Below are 22,660 nucleotides of genomic sequence, written 5' to 3'. Positions count from 1 at the left end.
TGGCAGAGAGGGACTTGATGCAGGTGAGTTAAGGGGATGTTTTCTTCTTCTTCTTCTTCTTCTTCTTCTTCTTCTTCTTCTTCTTCTTCTTCTTCTTCTTCTTCTTCTTCTTCTTCTTTAACTTTAGAGAGCACTTGAGCTGGAGAGAGGGGCAGAGAGAGAGAGAGAATCTAAAACAGGCCCCATGCTCAGCACAGAGCCCAACACGGGGCTCAATCCCACAACCCTGGGATCATGACCCAAACCTAAGTCAAGAGTGGGACATTCAACCAACTGAGCTACCCAGGTGTCCTAGGGTTGTATTTTCTAAGGAGAATCACAGATGACCTTAGGAGGCTTCAGCAGCAAGGAAGTAGGCCTGAGACCCCACATGTATGAAGCTGCCTTCCATTGAATGTCAGTATTCTGTTCTTAAAAAATCAAAGGTCTGCATGAAAATGCTAAAAGGAGCCTAAAACACAACAAAAATAGGCTTCACAGATGTGCACATTCTCTGAAGTTTGGGTACAAAAGGTTAACAGGCATCTACTGGGAAAATGTTAACCATGAAGACATCTGCTGGGTATGCCTGCATTACGCTCACTTTGTGACTGACATGGTGTAAAATACACATTCTCTATATGCATCTGGTCTTGCTAGAGGAGAAGGGAAATCCAAGTTCTTCCTTTCAAGTCAGAATGCAGTTTCCATACCCAGAAAGGAATACTTAAGAGGGAAGAGCAGATACTCAAAAGACTTGGAAGAGTCAATGGGTTATCAGCACTTGTGCAGTGGTGATGACCAGAAGACAGTTGCACATAAGTGCCCCATCAGGGGTCATAAAAATGCATCATCAGGTACACGTCCATATCTGCTGAAAAGTCATCCAAGTCTAGCAGTGAGGATGTGCAGGCACTTGCAGATATAAGGACACGTGGTACCAGCTGCTAAAGGAAGATAGCCCTGGTTAGGAATCCTTGCTGGGGCTGCCCATGTGATCTTTTTTTTTTTTAATTAAAAAAATTTTTTTAATGTTTATTTTTGAGAGAGAGACAGAGACAGAGTGTGAGCAGAGCAGGGGCAGAGAGAGAGGGAGACACAGAATCCAAAGCAGACTCCAGGCTCTGAGCTGTCAGCACAGAGCCCGACATGGGACTTGAACCCACAAACCATGAGATCATGACCTGAGCTGAGTCGGACGCTTAACCGGCTGAGCCACTCAGACACCCCTGCCCATGTGATCTTAATCCAGGTTTAATATAAAATAGAGCAATTTCCTAATCCACTTTCTTTAAAACATAAGTCCTTTAGATGACACCTTGGAAAGGCAAAATAAGGGTTAAGACATGATACCTACCAACCCGCATATAGTAGCAAGTCCAAGAAAAAGTTCAGCATGTTTTCTTCCATAGCAAGTAGTTTCTTACATAGTACACATTATAAATTGTTACTGTTTTATTTATTGGTTTACTCTTCTGGGTGGTGGGAAGGCTTCTCACTATAATGTAATCTCCATGAGGCCGTGTCGTGTGTTTCACTTGTCTGACATGGTGACCCAGTTTGTGGCTCAATAGCTTTTCCTTAAACATGTGTCCATAAACAGAGAGAGGAGAAACTTGCTTGTTTGTTTGTTTATTTATTTATCTGTTTGTTTTTTGGAGAGAGAGCATGAGCATGAGCAGAGGGGGGGACAGAGGGAGAAAGAATCTTAAGCAGGCTCTGTGCCCAGTGCAGAGCTTGGGGTGTGGGGCTTAATCCCACAACCCTGGGATCCTGACCTGAGCCAAAGTCAAGGGTCAGATGCTTAACCAATTGAGCCATCCAGGTGCCCTGAAATTTGCTTGTTTAGAAAGGGTTTTTAAATTTCACTTTTGGTTGTCCAGTGGAATGCCGCTGGAAAGTCCTGTGACAGAATCTACCAGAAGCTTCTGCACCCCAGCGGCTTCCCATTTCCGCTGATTCAGGTGGACTCAGATGACATTACCAGAAGAGATCTGTAATGCATCACTTGTGACTTTGAATTTCTGCCAAGGGCACTAAAGGGCTTGGTGCCAGACTTCCTTGTTTTCTATTTGGATATTGTGGTTGTTAGAAGAAAGTGGAAGTTGGTGGGCAGAATTCTAAGATGGTCACAGAGATTCCCAACCCCTTCTCTATAAACCTTGTGTAATTCCCTACCTTTGAGCATGGGCAGAGCCTTTGGATATGATGAGTCATCACTCCCATAATTACATTATTACTCAACTGGCCATGAGTCAATCACAAGTTGGGTTGAGATAGGATGGTTCTACCCATTCTAGTGGGTATCTGCCCAGGTGGGGTCCTAGGAAGCTCTTGATAAAGAAAAGAGAGACTCTACAGAATGTCCTTCCCTTTCTTGATGCCTGGATGTATGCCAACCATAGTGACTATGAGGCTACATTGGTGATGGGCCAAGAACAAGATGTTGAGGGTGGTGATGCAGATCTTGAAAGAGCACAGGTCCCTGACAGCAATCAGTGAGCAGAATAACCATCTTTTGGCCACTCACTTCCTGACTTGTTATGTGAGAAAAATAACCCCTTCTTGTTCAGACTATTACTTTCTCATCTTGTAAATTCTCATCCAAATACAGACCTACTGGAGACTACTATATGCCTGTACTATATACTATATAGACTACTATATATCCCTACTCAGGGAACAAAGTGGATGGTTGTTAACTCTCTAGAAATAACGAATAACAGTAAAAAAAAGTCATTCAAGATATAGCATTTATCAAAACAAGAAAAGCAGAATGTGTTGCTTTTCTAAGAAAAGTCGTTTTGAGGGAGTCATACTGTGTTTCTTAAAAAAAATAAGGATTATGATTTGTTTTTCTTTCTTAACTCAGCTGCTGGTATCTCATTTCTGATCAAACCTCTATTTGCTGTGCTGGGTTGAAATCAATTGCTTTTATTTGTGTTTTTTTGTGAACATAACATTAGTGATTATAAATGTGCCACTTATACGGGAATTTTATACTATATAAGTGATAGCTAATTAGTAATACATGCTCTTGTCAAGATAACCTCAAAGAGATAAATAAAGCTGTCCATGTTCCTGAATTTTAAGGAGTATAGTCAACCTGGGCTATTATTTTCATTTCTGTCAGCAAAAAGTAACTCTAAAGTACTTCTACTCTGGGATGATTTTGTGATCTGCTTCAGGACTACCATATCTTATAGAAAGAAATCAGTGAGATTAAAAGACATATCATAAATATTTTAGATCCTTTAGTAGCTGAAAGACACAATTTGGAGAGAGTTCAATGGAAAGATTTAGAAATAATGAAATCAATTCAAGGACTGACGGATAATGGAAGATCAAAAAGATACACTCAACGTGTTTTGGTGGACTTGTTAGTGTGATACAACAATCTATAATTACGTGAGAGGCAACACCTGGGAGAGACAGAATTTTTCAAAGCATTGTATTTGGTTTTGATGGGTCTGGGCAAAACCCTCATTTCTTCAATAAATATTTATCGAGTGCCTAGTGTGGGAAGGCATTGCTTTAACCATCAAAGATACAGAGAAGAAAAGACTCAATCCTTGCCCGGAAGGTGTCTGTGATCTGGTGAATGAGTCAGAGTAATGAATAGGCAGGAGGAATACACAAGGTGCTGAAGGAGGCGGAGGGGCAGACAGCGAATGCAGCCTGGCGGTGGGAGAGGACCACAGAGGGAGATGATGCTCGGTGGGGTCCTGACAAACTGGCAGGAATTAGCTAGAGGGGAGAAGGGAATTGTCTGGGTACGTGAAATAATTCACACGAATGTACCAAGGAGCATGGTGCTTTAGGGAAACCGTGAGGAGCTCAAAAATGCTGGGGAAGCATGCTTGTGGGTGGTAGCAGGAGATGTGCTCGGGAAAGGCAAAGGGAAAATTATCCAAACTTACCAAGAAAGTCTCCATGAGAAGATAAGGCAATTTTGAGTTAAACTCTGACATGTGGAATTTGAGAAGAGCATAAGATAGAAATAAATAGGTCCGGTCAAGCCCTGCTCTCTGTTGCAGTCTTTTAAAAGAAATGGATATTGGGGCACCTGGGTGGCTCGGTTGGTTGAGCGTCAGACTCTTGTTTTCAGCTCATGTCGTGGTTTCACGGTTCGTGAGTTTGAGCCCTGAGTCGGGCTCCATGCTGACAGTGCAGAGCCTGCTTGGGGTTCTCTCTCCCTCTCTCTCTGCCCCTCTCCAGCTTGTGTGAACTTTCTCTCTCTCAAAAATAAATAAATAAACTTGAAAATATATAAATAAATAAGAGAAATGGATATTTGTGACTATGTTCTGTAGACCAGTCCTCTGCAGGCTCCTTCGCCTACTGCCTGTGGATCTCAGTAGCCTCACCTTTCCTTCCCTTGAATGGACTGTGCCCCTTCTCACTGTGTTGTTCCCCTTGAGGGGGTCTTCAACTCTGTAGAGCTCTTGAGACCAGCCAGGGGGAAGCATTCACGGACTGCCTGCCCGTTTGCCATCAGAACGCATCTGTCTTACCTCTTCCTGGTGCTGACCAGGGAAAGGAAACTTGAGGGGTAGAAAGTCAGCCTGTGCATTCTGTTGTGATGCAGTTTGATTGTCAGGAAGATTTGCGAGTCTTCAACTTTAGAAACTTGGGCTTTGAGTCCCGACTCTGCCCACTGTCTAGCATCCTTGTAAGAACTAAATAGTGCTTTAAAAAGCACTGAACATGTTTACTGCAGCTGGCCCTGCAGAGTTGCTTCTCTGAACCTTTTTCTGACACCACTGTGATGCTTTTCAAGTATGTTGATAATTTAAGAGTCATGACCCAATATTTAATTTCTGTATTTTAAAATGCTAAATGTTGACTTTCATCTTTTTTTTGTTTGTTTATTTATTTTGAGAGAGAGACAGAGTGAGTGGGGGAGGGGCAAAGAGAGAGAGACAAAGAGAGGGAGAGAGAGAGAATTCTAAGGGCTCGAACCCACAAACTGTGAGATCATGACCTGAGCCGAAACCAAGAGTTGGATGCTTAACTGACTGAGCCCCCCGGGTGCCCCAACTCTTCATCTTTCTAAACTCAGTTGAGTGATCTGTTTTTCTCTAGTTTTTAGCACGCTAAGAAATTTGCATTCCTGGAACACATCCTTGGGAGTGTTTATGGACAATTGACCACTACTATATTCCTGCTTGTTTTCTTATACTGAGCAACACAGGTGATTACCTTCTGGAAAAATAAAGGAAACTCTAGGTGACACATGATTTAACAAACTAAAAATGATCCCTGAAAGTATAGTCTTAGGTGACAGATTATTTAAAAAGATAGAACAGGGAGACAGCAACTCTGTGTCAGCCGCAGATAGATCATAGGAAATGGCCACACCAAGTTGATGCAAGGAAGGTGGCCCTGCAAGGGAATGAGGGACTTGGAAAATAGACAGTCCCAGAGCGTTCGGCTTTGCTCCTGCTTCTAACTATTTTACTCACTAACATTTTATTAAAATCTTAGCATGTAGAATTGAGAAGGAGTAGGCAACCTAGTAGCAGCAATTGGTCTGGGCAACTGAAAACAGTAGTCTCCAAACGTTGGTTATGTGCCCTATTAGTAAATGAGATAAAGAGATGTGTCAATATTATATGATGAAGAGTGTATATGTGTATTTTTGATCTTTCAGTATAATTTAATAGGCACCTAGGTTGATTCAAATGAAAGCTTTAGCAGATATCAAGAACACAGTAGCAAATGGATTTTATTTATGAATCTTTAATCATTCCACTGCTGTTGTTATTACAGCTGCATGAACTTCCCCAGAGATTTATGTCCTCATTCAACATTTATTGATCCGGAATTAGACAGTGTAGATTTAGAGGTTTCAACATTTATAACAGAGTGAGGGAGTCACTTGCAGTCGGGATCTTCCTTTAGTTAGAAAGGGTCGGCACTGATGGCCAGCTCAGAAAATGCAGCTGAGGCAGCGTTAGGTGGGATGAGCGTTCTCCAAGTTTCTTCTCCTAATTGCCATGTACCCAAGGCCTGACTCTGTAGGGCAGGGCAGGCATGGTAAGTGAGTGACAGTATCTTTTCAGATCTTGCCTGTTGTTTCTATCAATCAAACGTGAATGGGCTAGAACACCTCTGAATGGGAACTTTCTTTCTTAGACCTGGAGTCGTTCCACTGAGACTTCCAACAGCCGCGTAACTCACTGCAAACAAGGAACACTGCTCATACAGTCAGGGGCAGGAAGCCTGGAAGAGGCAGACTGTGTGGCCTGGTGGCTCGGATGGGCTTGAAACTTTCACAGAAGCTGGTGTCGGAAGAATAAGCCAGGTCAGTGAGAAAAATAGGGGTCTGTGCCTGGAAACTTTTGAGGCAAGGAGAAGAGTCAGGAAGAAAAGGGAGTTAGGAGAAAAGCAAAGAAAAAATGCACATAGGAACAGTTAGGGGTAACAAATCTCAAGCAGGTTTGGTAAAGGAATGATTTTTATAGAGAGGCGTGTTTGCTTCTTTTCATACTTTGGAATTTGGGTCACATTAGACCACTTCAGTGAGAGTATGGACGTATCATGGCAATATTTGTCCTTCTAGGACTGGCTCGTTTCACTTTGTGTAATATCCTTAACATCTGTCTGTGTTGTTACTTCTTGCATATGGCAGAATTTCGTTCTTTTTTTAAGGCTGAATAATATTTTGTTCTATGTACGTACCACCTTTTCTTTATTCATGTGTCGATGGGCAGTTAGGTTATTTCCACATCTTGGTTACTGTGGGCAGTACTGCAGTGCAAACAGGAATGCTATCTCTTGGAGATCCAATTTCAATTCATTTGGATAAAAACCCAGTGGTGGGATTGTCAGATCTTTGTTTTTTTATGTTTATTCGTTTTTGAGAGAGAGAGAGAGATAGAGCGTGAGCAGGGGAGGGGCAGAGAGAGAGGGAGACACAGAATCCAAAGCAGGCTCCAGGCTCTTAGCTGTGAGCACCAAGCCTGACACAGAGCTTGAACTCATGAATCACGAGATCATGACCTGGGCCAAAGTTGGACACTCAACCGACTGAGACACCCAGGTGCCCCAAGATTGCCAGATCTAATCAGTGGGCATGAAGTTACAGTTAGGCAAGGTGAGTAAGTTCTGGAGATCTGCTGAACAACATGGTGTATGGTATGGTTAACAACTGCGCTGAACACTTAAATATTTAAGGGGGTAGATCTCATGTTGAATGTTCTTACCACAATAAAATTGTAAACATTGTATTTGAGGCTTCTTACATGCTGTGTGTTTGAATGCTTTGTTTACTCTAGGCTCCCAGGACATAAGTTTTCTTATATCCATTTAGTAGATACAGAAGCACAGGCTCACAGAGGATGACCATTTAGTCGAGGTCACACGGCACACACGAAAATCGAACCCGGGACTGGCCCCAAAGTCCATGTTTCTGGCCAGCTGGAAATAAGTGGAGAGGGACCCTGGGAATCAACTAAGCAGCTTTCGGAGAGGCAGTGTGATAAACTGTTGGTGTAGAGATGATTTGCCAGCTGAACTTTCAGAAAATTGTCATTTTCACCCTAATGCTTTAAAATGGATGCCATTAGACTGTGTTGAAACCATTTTCTTGACTTCTTTTGAATTTGCTTGACATTTAAATTTTTCTCCTGTCAGTACTCGCTGCCTTTAGAATGTAGCACCAGGCTTGTGTCCTGCAGACAACCCAGAGACGATATTTGTGGTAAACGACTTCCATGCATTCTTAGAATCTCTACTTCATACTTTTCCTGCTTTCCTGGCTTGTTCATCTGTACCTTCAACAGCCAGCTCAGGGGGGACCGTGGGTAGCCCATGGGGCCTCACCAGAGAAGTCTGTTTGCTACTTCTGACAACAGTCTATTCCATGCAATCCACGTTTCATTCCAACTTGGAGGCTGAAAAAGGTTTACATTATTACCCCAGAAAATGTCTGAAACAAAACAGCAAAGACATTGGTATTCCTAGATCTAGATCTTTAGCTGAAGAAGAAGAAGGAAGGGGAAGAGGAGGAGGACAATGAGGGGGAAGGGAGATGGGGAGGAGCAGAAATAATAATAATAATAATAATAATAATAATAATAATAATAATAACAACAACAACAACAATAATAATAATGGATCCTAGAATATGAGTACCAAACTGATAGGTATAAAGATGAATCTGTTATCTAGGCCATCTGTTTTGTAGGCAAATTTCAGACTCTAGTGTCATTTTCCAGTCTAATAACTGAGGTACAAGTTACTCACATCTTCCTGTGGCAACATGACAAGTGGTAGAGTTATAAAGACACAGGAAAACACCATAAGTGAGCCCATTTGTGGTGGATCCGTGAGACTTATCTGGTGCAGGTCCTTTGGATGAAGGGGGCTGTGGTCTTAGCTGCTCTAAGTGAATTCTCAGAGACATATCCAGATCGGATGGGCCAGCCCCTGGGATGGGCACCATTGGCATCATCTGGGAGCTTCTAGAGATGCAAAGTTTTAATCCCTAACCCAAAGCTAATGAATCAAAAGCTCCAGAGATAGAGCCTGGGGATCTGGGTTTGAAAAAGCCTATCAGATGATGCTAACACTTGCTGACTTTTGAGGACCACCACTCTGACAGATCCAAACCCAAGTGGGTTTCCAGTGTAGAGAAGAACTTTCTATCTAAAAAAGATGTCAGGACCTGTGAAGCACCCAAGGCCCCCATATTTGTGCAATACTTAATTCCCTTATGCTGTGCAAACTCAGGTGCGACCTTTCATAGGGACACTTAGACCCTGGCCTCAAGAGATTGGCATTAAGAGCAGACTCCTCTCTCTCTTCTGCACATAATTTCAAATTCGCAGGTAATTTAGGGTAGTAACCCAGTTGCCTTCAGTTTTATCAAATCCATATTCACCTTAAAAAAAAACCCAAACCACTGTTCTGTGGTGTTAATGAGCTGTAGGTACCTCCTATGTGCTGTTCTAGTTGATAGATTTTGAAAACATAGATCCACACGTGTCCATTAGTCTCCTTGGCCGTGCCTGACACAGGGAGTAAAATGCAGCTGTCTTTGTGAATCATATCACAGTAAGCCTTTGTTCAAGCTGCTGACTCCAGGCTCTGAAGTGCCTCATGCCACAGTGGAGGCGATGCGTTGGTGACCTTTTCAGACGAGTATCCACTGGTCCCCAGGGATAAGGATTCATGATACCCCCTAGGATGTTTGTTATACAGGACGTTGTTTCTAAATGGCAGCCATGCACAGAGGGTTTGTACTAATGTTCCCGGTGGTTATCTGCTCTGCCTCCTTTCACTTTTACCAGCCTCTCATCCATAAACAAGGCTACAGTAATATTTTTACCCAGTTTGAAACGTCACCATCATAGAATGGGAAATATACCTGGGAGTTCTCTTGAGAAAGATTGGTAACGCTCTCTGATACATGTAGAAAAAAATATATTGTGCTTTTTTTCTAGGGTCAGAATAGAAGAGATTCTTTTGTGTTATCTTTGGTGACAGTATCTTACATTATTTGAAAGCAACTGGACATTTTTTAACTAGGTGATAACTTATCAATAGGAAAGGAGATGTAGTGTACCAATCTTGTGCACAGTGTGATGTGTTTGGCATTTGTCAACCTGTGTGAGGAGCACAAGATCGAGATCCAGCTCATGTCCAGTATCCGCTGTCCCCTTCCTGCCCCTGCCAATCTCGGTGTCTACACCCATCTGTATGTCTTCTGATTTCTATCACCAAACATTAGTGTCACGTGTCCTTAAAATGTCAAGCAAGAGGAGGCTGGTAGTGTGAACTCGTCTGTCTGGCTTTTGCCCTCAACATGGTGTCTCTGATATCCATCCATGTCGATGCATGGACAGACACTAGCTTATTCCTTTTTACTGGAAAGTGCTGTTCATTTTCATCTTGATGAGGGAAGTGGAGAGAAAATAAATCCGTCTCAGTGGCCTTTGATGTGAAAGCAAAGTCTCTAGACAAGTTAATCCTAGGTTTTTGGATGTGGAAGTAAGTCCCTGAAGTGGGAGAATACGCCTGGCTCCCTGATTCCATAGTGTTCTCTTTCTCCTGCTTTTTTGTTTCCTAGGGTCTCTTGCTTGAAGGGTAATTGATCCCATTAGGGGAGTGACTAGTGTGAGCTGCAGGAAATTCTAGACATGTGGACAAGTAAGACACTTCTCAGAGAAAGGGACTGAGGACGTGTTCTGAGGCAAGCATTAAAAGGGATAGGCAAGGAGGGGAAGGTTAGCGGAGGCCCCTCTCATCTGCTCAGCACCCACAAAGCACCGTTGACTTAAAGTCATCTTTGACTCATCTTGGGGCCTGGGCCACATTCCACAACAACATCAAAAAGTCTTCATGGAAAGCAGCACGTATCGCCTTGGAATCTGGGTGTAATCCAGTACTTTCTGTGTGTTAACTCCGTGCTCTGTGATTCTTGGACATGGTGACTGTGGACCCAGCCTACTTGAACGTGGATTATCTAACTACGCCTTTCTGACTCCCAGAAAGGCAGTCCTGTTTCATGCCCAGATATCCTGCACCCGACAGATCCCTTCTGCTGTAGCTCAGTCCTCCTGAATCTCCTCCCTCAGCTTTCCTGGCATGCAGACACCATCTCCTGTCAACCCTGGTTGCTTCTCCTGCATCATCACCTCCACACGTCAAATCCTTTGCACTAAGTTGTATGCCTGGGTGACCATGACTCTTCAGGGAGAGGGTAAGCAGTCTCCAAGCATTGTTCATACCCTCAGTCACATCCTTGGGGCATCCTCACGCTGGTTTCTAATCAAGGGCTCTGAGCTTCACCTTGGATGAGTACTTTCTCTAAAGATTACACTGGAGGGATCTGAGGAGCCCTTTCCCCATTGTTTATATGGCAGGCGGTGTCACTGGTGTGTGTGTGTGTGTGTGTGTGTGTGTGATTTTGCTCTCTCTTCCCTAGAGATGTTTGACAGTATCAGGAACTACAACTGGTGGGGGGGGGGGTGGTGCTAGTTACCTGCATCTAGTAGTTGGGGGCCGTGCAGGCTGCCCACATTCCTGGGATGCACAGGATGGACCCTGACAATAAAGAATTATCTGGCCTCCAATGCCAGTGGTGAGAGGTTTAGGGGACCCTGATGGAAAAATAGCTCGGGATACAAGCTTTTGGTGAAAATGAAGGATAGTAGAGGTAGATGCAGAGAGTGATAAAGGTGAATTATCATATCAAGAAGATAGAAACTAAAGTGACAGGTGAGAAGTACTCTCAAGTGTGCATTGAAGACATATTAGATTGGGTAAATGTAGACAAGGGTAAACATATACAATTTTAAAAGTTATGTAAGCAGCATAAGTTCTAGAAACCTCAGGATGATGCTTGAGGGATTTTGAGCAAACAAAAGCTATTGATAGGGCATTTCTTCAAGAAGCTAATCTTTATAAGGAAGAAAGAAAAAACACTACAATGTACGGAGAGCCTGGGACTTGGAGGAATCCCGGTGATCGACAAAGATAGTCAGTTATATGTACTTCGTATCGGCAGACGTTGCTGTAGGACAGGAGCAAGTGCACTTGTGATTCTAAATTAGCTTATAAAAGTGTAGGCAAGACTTACACACCCTTCCTTGTACTGCATTAAAAGGAAGAGAGAACCTTCTCAGTTATCAGCTATGTAGCATTAGAAGAAGCTAAGAGGGGACCAGAAGGAAAGCAACTATGTGAAACGGTTTCCTCCTGTTGGCCCAGAGTGTTGCCTAGTTCCTGACTACTCTGAGTGGGAGTTATAATTTGTGACTTTGTGGTTATCCCTTGTTTCAGTCATAGGATGATACCCCGTAAAGAAGCTCAAACCTCCCTCCTCTGCCTTCAGTATCTAAGACTGAATGTAATTGAGACTGTACTTGAAAGGAAAAGTAAACATGAGTACTAGTATTCTGTACCAAGAAAATGGCATGACATTAGAAGTCAGATCATGGAGAGTTTTTGGATCATTTACATCACTGCTTGCTTTTGTTGGCAAGGTTAGCTGAGAGCAAGCAAAGTGCTTTGAAGTATGTTATGTAGAGGGGAGGAATGAGGGACTCAGTCTTTGAGTTGGAAAGGACTTCAGAGGTTTGCACCCAGGTCTCCCACCCAACGGAAGAATTCTCTTCCAGTCACTGTTGGCCCTCCAACTTGGCCCAGTGTCCTGACGTCCCAGTGTTCCTGCCGTTCATGGGGCAGTGCTCTGTTTGGCAGTTCTGGTCATTAGAAAGGGTTTGGTTTTTTTTTTTTTTTTTTCCAGTTTCAGCTTCTTCACTTTTGCTCTGGGTTTTCTCTGTGAGCAGGAAGAGTGACCGCATCCAGGCACTGATAACTCCGCATGCGGAAGTTAAGGGAGGGTCTTGGGTCGGATGGAGGGTTCCCAATTTACTGAGGATGAGCATGAAACTATTTTCATTTTCTCTAATAACAAACTATCACAGGGACCTGTGGAATCCTCTCTCCCGTTTGATGCTAAAATCTTTGAAGGATCTCTTTTTTATGGTATCTTATTCAGTTTCTATTATTGGAAGAGCCCTATTTGGTTATTAAGACATAGGGCTGTGCATCTTGAACTTAAGTATCTTTCTCAAAAACTCTTGCCTCTTGCCCACGTGGTGGCACCTCAACGTGAGGCGCCCCTCACGTGCCTTAAATTTAGTTTCCCTAAGATTAAAGACTCCATCTACTAGTTTTTAAAAGAGAATAATGTGAAGTATTGGTATTTATAAGTATATCAGCACTTCCCAAAGTGTGTTTCACCTCATAAAAACAGAACAAAGTGTAACTGCTCAAATGGATTCTGTGGCGAAACATGTTTAGGGAAATGCTTTCTTCTGTGTTTTGCGCCTCACCTGCTGAGGATTTCCGTTGCAAATTAGCATATTAAAATCTCCAATCAACTTGCTTAACTTTGATGAACCCAGCTTGTCTTACATTTAATTGACCATGGAACCATTTCTATCACATCAAATGTATCACACACATTGCACAGCCCTCTGGTACATATTTTTATAAATGCATTAACAAAAATTGTATGACTGAACGGTTTGAACAAATTATACTGTTACTAATATCAATTGTCTTCATTCTAGACAAAATTACCACTCTGTTAAAAATCTTGAGTCTGGCTGAATATGTGCATCGTCCGGGGTCCCACAAATATTTCCGGGTTGAGCGTCTGTCTTTCCAAGTTCTAGACCACTTGAGGGGTTAACCCCCAACTTGAGTCATTCCAAATTCAGAATTTCAACTTACTTTTGTAAGGAGACTATTTTTTTCCTTTTACAAATATTTCCCCTTGTGTATCATTTTCCATTTTAGTCTCTCTCCACTGTCTAATCTCAAACGCACATAAGAACCATACAGTATGTTGCCCCAGGATAGGAGAAAACCCAGTAAGAGGCTCAGTGTACTTGGAGCTCAGCCTGGAGTGCCCACCCCCTGGAGTGCAGGAAGCACTGGTGAGGAGACAGCAGAAAAGAAAGTAAACCCCTAACCCCAGAGGCTATCTATATTTACTGAAAGATCCTCACCATTTTTGCCTGGCCAAGTTGGCTCAGGTCAGTTTGCAGTGTTTGGTGCCCTGAGCAGAGTGGTATATGGCTCAGGAACAATTCACACACACTCTAATTTGCTAGTGGGAGCATTCAGAATTTCAGCAGAGGAAATCAATAGGTTACTAATCCTTTAGGAAATCCTGATATATTTAAAAGGGCTGAAAATTTAGATATCAAGGATTTTGGTAATTTGCTACATTTGCAATAAAAACCAAGCTAAAATTACAAACAGTTGGGTTTTCAAGGAATTTGACATGCCTGCTACTACAGAAAAAGAGTATTTTTCTTTCTTAGTAATAAAGCCTGTGAGTTTTAGCTGGCCACCAGGATGAAGACTGCATTCACCCTTGCAGGTTGTTGAGGTCATGTGGCTACACTCTGGCCAATAGGCCTGAGTAGCCGTGATGTGAAAAACTGGCCTTAAAAGGAGTCTGCCTCCTGCCATGATATAGTGCTGATTAGAGGTTCGAATTGGCAATGAAATTCAAAAGATGCAGTATGCTTTAAGCTAGTACTGTATTTAATTTTTAAAATTTCTTTATTTAAAAATAGTAATATGGGGCGCCTGGGTGGTTCAGTTGGTTAAGCATCCGACTTTGGCTCAGGTCATGATTTTGTAGTTCACGAGTTCGAGCCCTGCATCGGGCTCTGTGCTGATGGCTCAGAGCCTGGAGCCTGCTTCGGATTCTGTGTCTCCCTCTCTCTCTGTGCCTCCCCTGCTCACACTCTGTCTCTCTCTCTCTCAAAAATAAATACACATTTTAAAAAATTAGAAAAAAATAGATTCACAAGAAACGGCAAGAAAAATTAAAATCTTACAGAGAAGTCCCATGTAGCCTTCGTGTAGCTTACCCCATGGCAACATCTTCTATAATAGTTATAGGACAGTGTCAAAAACAGGAAATTGACATTGGTGCCATCCACAGACCTTATTCAGATTTATGAGTGTTTACTCAGATTCATGAGTGTTTTTCATACACTCATGTGTAAATTCCTGTTACCACCATGATTAAGACAGAACTGTTCCCTCACTTCAAAATTCACTTCTGAATTTTGTCATTTCTAGAATGTTATATAAATGGGGCCATAGAGTATTTAACCTTTTGAGGTTGGCCTTTATATCCTGCCAGTCAGCATGGTTCACTCAGATGGTTCTGAGAACCATCAAAGTTGTGTATGTCGATAGTTTGGTTAGTTTTATAAAGTCACGTGGGGCAGGAACTATAGCTGGAAGAGCATTTGTATCTCCTCTGGAGGCTTAGCGGCTACCCAGGTTCATGGCTTCTCTTGTCTCTGTGGCCGCGTGGAATGCACATGGCTCCCACCCATGGAAACCAAGACCTTGATACAGAAAAGCTGCAGTGTTACTTTTTCACCAGTAGAAGGAACTTCAGTTCCTGGAGACTTTAGGCAACAAGGCCACTGTGCCAGCCTGGAATTGGTGCGGGACAGCAAATAAAGATGAAACAACTTTTATCTTGTTTTATCTTGTTTAAGCCATTAATAACGTCAATCTCTTTTGGAACACTGTAGTCTACTGTATACTTAAATGTCCACTCAGGTGGACAAGATTAAGGGCATGTGAAGGTCCTCCTTAGATCTTTATGTAGTCCATTATATTGGTGATACTCTCACTAGAAGAAATTTATGGAAAGTTGAAATAATTTTGACTGATACTATTCAAGACTAAAAAATTAGGGGATGGAATCTTACATAGAAGAAGGTAAAAGGAACTCACAATTGATTAGAATATATTAGGTATACTCTAGAGCTCTGAGGCAATGCAAATTGCAAAAGGAATTAAGGAATAAAATGGCCAGGTGAATAGATCCTCCACTTTTCCTCCGAAAGGAAACCAGAGCAGCTCTCAGTAGGATTATATGGCCAGTACATGTCTGATTTTAATATGGCAGTGCCAATTACACAGTTTACAAAGTAAGTTTGGGAAGTAAGAATTTTACCTGGAGTTAGTTTATTACTTACAAATAGCTGCACAGAAAGAGTGTCTTTGGTGTGCTTATCTTACCTGAATCCACTCGTAACGTGTCAGTCAACAAAGTCTTTGCGTCTTGAAGTAGGTGGATGATACCTTCCAGGTTGGCAAGGATTAGTTGCAATTTGCCAGCTCAAGTTTCAGGGGTTCTAGGCAAACTATCCTACCTTAGAAAAACAATGACTGTCTGAAACCAGAGCCCATTGGGGTAAGTGTTACAATTGTACAAATAGGCCATCTGGTTATGCAGGGGTCTGATTAAATGCAGTGTGTACGTATGGGTCAACTTTGCCCTGTTTGAAAGCCAATGAGACATTCAGGAGAGTCTAAAGAGGCCCAGGAGGTGTGCCTGCACTTTACAAAGGGGTAAGCAGTCAACGCCTACCCTGTCCATGACTCCAGGCAGTAAGGGACCAAAACAAGTGATTATTAAGTGGACAACCTCATTAAAGCTCTAACGACTCCATGTAAAAAGGAAGGGCCAAGGCAATGGCAGGTACCCCATCATTAGATCCTTTCACAGAGGGGTTAGAAAGTGGAGCTTACCAGAAATCTGTGTACTTGCACTTTTGATTTTAGCCTTCTAAGCAAGTAGAGAGCAAACAAACAAAAACAAACATAAGATTTTTTAAAAGAAAAAAAAAGGGAGGTTTTTTTTTGCCATAAAAAGGATTTTTATTTTTATATAGGTAAAGTCAATCATGTTTTATTTTATGTCTTCTTGATTTATATCTGAGTGAAAAGGCCTCCTCTGCTCTCAGTTTATTTTATTCTTGAGAGAGAGAGAGAGAGAGAGAGAGAGAGAACAAGAATGAGTGGGGGAGGGGCAGAGAGAGAGGGAGACAGAATGTGAAGCAGGCCCTAGGCTCTGAGCTGTCAGCACAGAGCCCCATGTGGGGCTCGAACTCATGAACCATGAGATCATGACCTGATCTGAAGTTGGACACTTAACTGACTGAGCCACCCAGGCACCCCACCTGCTCTCAGTTTATGAAGATACTGAGTCATTTTTTTCCTCTAGAACTTTTATGGTTTAATTTTCTAGAAGCAAATCTCTGGTCCCCTCGAATCTGTTCTCTTGTACAGTGTGACATTTAGATCCAATACCTAAGGGCTAGTGCATGTCTCCATGTTGTTTATCGATGGGTTCATTTTCCCCTATTAATTCAAAGTGTCACCTTTGTCATGTACCGAATGTGCTGAGTCTATATGGGGACTTTCTTTTTTTGGTTCCATCAATCAGTCTCTGCATAAGCCAGTACTACTTTGTTTTCATTTCTGTGGCTTCACAATGTTTTCATATCTGAGAGGGTTGGATCCCTTTGTTTTTCTGGATTAAAGTTTTCTTGACTCTTCTGTTTATTTTCCCACACCTCCATCAGAATCATCTTGCCTGATTACTCTCCACCACTCTGTGCCCCCCTCCCCGCCAAAATTAGTGTTTTTATTGAAATGTAAAATTTGTGAACACCGGAGGATGGACTCAACATCTTTACCGTGTTGACTCTTCCTAGCCAAGAGCACATGTGTTATTTCTATTTGTTCAGGCCCTTTTTGTGTCTCTCAGTGGAGCTTTAAAGTTTCTTTCTAATAAGTGTTCACACTTCTCTGTGTTCCTAATTATTTTACCCTTTATTGCTACAGAGCGATTGTTTCAGCCAATATTTTTTCCAAGTTGCTGTTTTACATATGTGAAAACTATTGATTTCTGACTGTTAACTTTGTAATCTGTGGCACTAAGCTCTCTTTTAGTGTGGGTAGCTTTCCAGTTAATTTTCATACCTTTTCCTGGTATATAATTGTGTGTGCAAATAAGGATGATGTTACTTTTATTCTTTAACCTTATGCCTAGCATTTTTTTCTCTTATATAATTGAATTGGTTAATATTGCCAGTAAAATATTATATAGTAGTGCTGGCAGGGGTAGATGTGTCTTTTCCATCCATTAATATTCAGACTAAGTTTATTAACGTTCTATCAAGTTAAGGAATATCTTTCTATTTTATTGGGTTCTTTTGATAAAGAATGATGTTTGAATTTTGGAATATGTCCTTTCAAGTGTCTATAGAGATGATAATTTACTTTTTCCTACTTAGACCCATAATATGAGGAATTACATGCTTCACATTTAATTATCCTTTATTTCTGGAAAAAAATATGTTTGATCATATTGTATTATGATATTGATACACGATATTATTTCATTAGTATTGGATTCTGGTGCTAATACTTTACTGGAATTTTTGTATTACTATGTATAACTAATAGTATATGAAGACAGATAATTTGCTGTCTTTCTCAGACTTTGGAGTCAATATTATATTTACTTCCTAAAAATAATTGTGAAGTTTTCCTTCTGTTTCTATGTCCCAGAACAATTCAAAGAACTTTTGGATTTTTTTTTAAAGAAAATTTGGATTGTCTTTTTTTAAGATTTGGCAGAATTTGTCTGTTAAAGCCTCTGCCTATTATTTTTTTAGTGACTAGCTCTGGCTATTTTCTATTATTACTTTACATCTAAATGATCTGCTTTTCTATCTTTTTATCAATTTTGACATTTTATATTTGGCTAGAAATTGCTCATTTTATCAAAGCTTTAAAATTTATTTACATAGAGGTAAGAAATATTATACTCTTATGATTAATTTACTCTGCACCTGTGATCATACTCAGTATTTTTTTTTTAGTTTTACATACTCTCCTGTTGAAATGAACTGAATAGTTTGTCTTTTAATTAAAAAACATTCAAATTTATTTATTAGTTGTAGTGTTTTGTGTTTGCAACTAATTTAATTTCCCTCTTTATTAGTTCTCTCTGATTTCTTTAATTATTCTCTAAGTGTTAGAACATGATGTTTAAATTATTTTTCATTCTTTATTAAGAACAAATATTTTAGAACAAATAAATATTTAAGATTATAGATTTTCTTCTTCTTTTTTAAATGTTTATTTTTGAGAGAGAGTGAGACACAAAATCTGAAGCAGGGTCCAGGCTCTGAGCTGTCAGCACAGAGCCCGATGCAGGGCTCGAACTCACGAACCGTGAATTCATGACCTGAACTGAAGTCAGATGCTCAGCCAGCTGAGCCACCCAGGCCCCCCCATAAGACTAGATTTTCTTCTAATATCACCTTGAGTGTGTCCTATAGGGTCTTATAAATAGTGGTTTTATTATCTTTGTTTTCTAGACATTCTGCATTTCCGTTTTGAATTTCCTTTGTGACTAAACAAAGTTGTTTTAAAATTTTTAGCCACAGAGCTTTTTTTTTTTTTGAATTTATTATCCTTTTATTCACATTGTAATTATAGAATGTTTTTTATACTATTTCTATTTTAAAAAATAAATTGAGGTCTTATTAATTAATAGGCTAGTTGTGGTGGTTTTGGGGACTGCACACAGGCAGTTGAAAGGGTGGTGTTTACCCGTCTTACGTTGCCGGTTTGATGTCTTTTCGTCAGGTCTACCTTTTAAATCATGCTAATAAGGTCTTTAAAGATATATAGTTGCTCTTTCATGAAAAGGAAGTGAGTTATCTCTCACTCCTTGCATGTGTTTGTTACCTGTAGTTTGTTTTATGAAAGGTACTTATTTGATATATTTATATTTAGTTATTACGCATTTCTTAAGACACTTTATATAAAGTATCCTTCTTTGTTTTATTTATGTCACTTTGCCAAATTCTATCCTATTCATTCAGTTGGCGAGTTACACTTTCTTTTTGTTGGCCTATATCTGGCATCTTGACCATTGTTTTGTGTTTAACCGCCCCCCCCCCCCTTAAATGTTTATTTATTTTTGAGGGAGAGAGAGGCAGACAGAGTGTGAGCAGGGGAGGGGCAGAAAGAGAGGGAGGCACAGAATCGGAAACATGCTCCAGTCTCTGAGCTGTCGGCACAGAGCCCAATGTGGGTCTCGAACCCACGAACTGTGAGATCAGGACCTGAGCTGAAGTCGGGCTCTTACCCGCATGAGCCACCCAGGTGCCTCATGTGTTTAACCTCTTTGAAACACATCGAGTCATGTGTGTGGTTGTTAGTACGTGACCCTGTCAATGAACCTTGCCCCCTGATCCCTTTCCCTTGATTCTGGTCGTGCACTGGTACCTGCCTTTGTTCAGTAGAATATGGTAGAGGTTATGCTGCATGACTTCCAAGGCCAGGTCAAGAGAAGCCTGCCACTTTCACCTACTTAGAGCACTTTCTTTGGAGAAGCCAGCTCCCACAGAAGAAGATTGTTCTGGGAGCACCATGTTGTGAGGAATGCCAACCTGAGCTCGTGGCAAGGCTCTTGGAAGGAGAGAGATGCCTGAGTAGTCCTTAAGTGTTCAGACTTCCAGCTGAGGAGGAAGACAGATGGCGAGAAACCCTCTGAGCTCTAGCCACAACTTGACTGCAGCCACGTGATGGACCCCAGCAGAGCCTGGTCTACTTACAGAACTATGAGTAATAATTTTTTTTTAATGTTTATTTATTTTTGAGACAGAGAGAAACAGAGCATGAGTTGGGGAAGGGCAGAGAGAGAGGGAGACACAGAATCCAAAGCAGGCTCCAGGTTCTGAGCTGTCAGCACAGAGCCTGATGCGGGGTTTGAACCCACCAACCTTGAAGACATGATCTGAGCTGAAGTTGAATGCTTAGCTGACTGAGCCACCCAGCGCCCCTGAATTATGAGTAATAATAATAACAACACATTTAAAACTGCTAAGTTATGGTGTTAAGACACAAGTTTGGAGTTGGTGCTATGCAGCAGTAGATTTTAGAGAGTTTGATTTTAAGTATGTGTCTAAGCATTGACTGCACTTATATTTATTAATGAGTGTTGCTTAGTGTTCTCTCAAATTGTCTTAGGTTTCATGTGTTAATAGCCTTTTTAAAAAAGTCTTTCACCCTCTGGCCTTTGCACTTTGCTTTTGGTATATGTTTCTTACCTTCAGAAGTGTGTAGTTTAAAACAATTTTTTTTAATGTTTTATTTTTGAGACAGAGAGAGACAGAGCATGAACAGGGAGGGACAGAGAGAGAGAGGGAGACACAGATTCCGAAGCAGGTTCCAGGCTCTGTCATCACAGATCCCAATGTGGGGCTCGAACCCACAAACTGTGAGATCATGACCTGAGCTGAAGTTGGATGCTTAACCAACGGAACCACCCAGGTGCCCCAAAAATGTGCAGTTTTGTTTTCATGGTTCCATTACAGAATACATTTAATCCTTTGTTGCTCTAAACATCATTTACGATTTTTTCTACTTTAATGAAAAAACTACAGGTTTCTCTTCCTTTCCCTTCTTTTTCTTCTACCTTCTGATTTCACCTAATGATGTAATGTAATCTCTTAGTGTTTCTCTCTGTCCTTTCGTCTATGACCGTCCTTGTATGCTTTCTGTACTATATGGCATGTCATTTTGACACAGTCATACTTTGAAGGCAGAACCAGGCTGCTTGATAGCAGAGCCCGATGACTAGAGGCTTCTCCTTAATGTTAACTGATGAAAGAGTGATGACATTCACACCTTGAGCCCTTCTCTGAAACAGTTCTGACCAGCTTGCTAATTTTCATACGTCCTCGTACCTAAGTACATATATTGAAGAATACTCCTGTCTTTAATTAATATGCCTCATAGTGTCCATCTCAACAATATTTGAAGTATCCAAAAGCTACCTCCAAAGTGTGAATTCCTGATTATGCTAAGTAGCCTCCTGTAGTGCATGGATTAAAGTTTACCAAGACACTTGTGCATATACATTGGCACTGTCTTATACTGAACTAGTTCATTCTGTTTTTTTTAAGTGTATTTATTTTGAAAGTGAGAGAGCAAGAAGGGAAGGGGAGAAAGAGAGAGCCAGAGAGACAGAGACAGAGAATCCCAAGCAGGCCCCACATTGTCAGTGCAGAGCTCAACACGGGGCTTGATCCCATGAACCATGGGATCATGACCTGAGCTGAGATCAAGAGTCAGATGCTTAACCAACTGAGCACCTAGGAGCCCCTATACTGAACTATTTTAAAAGTAAATTATCCCATGGGCAATATAACTACCACCCTCAGAATACTCCAGAATGTTCCCTAGTTTTTCATGTCGTGGCTTACATACAAAATTATCATGTTTGTGGAAGACGCTGGAGTAAATTGGGTGAGGTTATTTACTACTAGGGTCAGATATCTGAGGCAAATGTATTCTTGTAGAATATGATTAGTGATGAGATTTTGAAGTGCTGGGGAAAAATAAGGGGAGGAAAAGAAAGAAGCCGTGTCTATTTAAGTAGCTCTCACCTGTGGACTTCTTGTGCTCAGTCTTCTGTTAAGCATCAGTGAAATCATGTTCCTCACTCCCTTCACCTCAAAGATGAACCCACAGCAGATCATTTACCCACTTTTTTCCCTTGGTGAGGAAATTCTGTTGTGTCTGTTTTTAGCAGTAAAAAGTCGGCAGATAGAAATGGTTGTTGCCTCCCTTTGTGACCTCAGGAACTTGCTGCAAAAATTCCCAATTAGCAGAAACTGTAGATTTAACAGACTCTTGTGTTGGTCACAGGAAAAGGAAAATGACTAACAGCAGTGGGGTCAAGTGAGGAAGTTTTTCTGCTAAGATAAAGTATTATTAGTTTTTGGAAGTGGTCTTTCTACAAAGATAAGCCCTGGATAAGTAAGTATATTCTATACTTTTGGATTTATCGAGAAAAACGTTTTTTGTTTTTTGTTTTTTTTTTTTTTTTAGGCAGGTGTGGGACCAGGGTATATTTTGTGGTCTGGGTGTATCAGGAAAACAGGGAATTGATAGCCAAAGCTTAGAACTCTTGATTATGTAAGTGGTACCAACAATCTCAACTGTTTACACTGGCATGTGATAACCAGACAGCCCAGCTTTGAAAAATGATCCTCTATGCTTCCCAAGTAGATAACTGAATTAGGGATGCTTGTGATGTGACTTCATTTGTCTTAATAGAAATTGCCTCATTAAGATGAGATAAATTCCAAGATTTTCCTGCCTTCTTTATCTGACCACAAATTCCATGAGAAATATTTTTAAAATTCTGTCTAGGGTACTCTATTCTCTGGCCAGGTCTGTGGTATTTAGGATTTTCATTTATAGGTATTTTACCTCCTTGGATTAGACTATCAGATCCTTCAGTTGATGT

This window comes from Neofelis nebulosa, chromosome X (assembly GCF_028018385.1).
Source record: "Neofelis nebulosa isolate mNeoNeb1 chromosome X, mNeoNeb1.pri, whole genome shotgun sequence".
Lineage (NCBI taxonomy): Eukaryota > Metazoa > Chordata > Mammalia > Carnivora > Felidae > Neofelis > Neofelis nebulosa.
Note: the sequence above shows the minus strand (reverse complement) of the source record.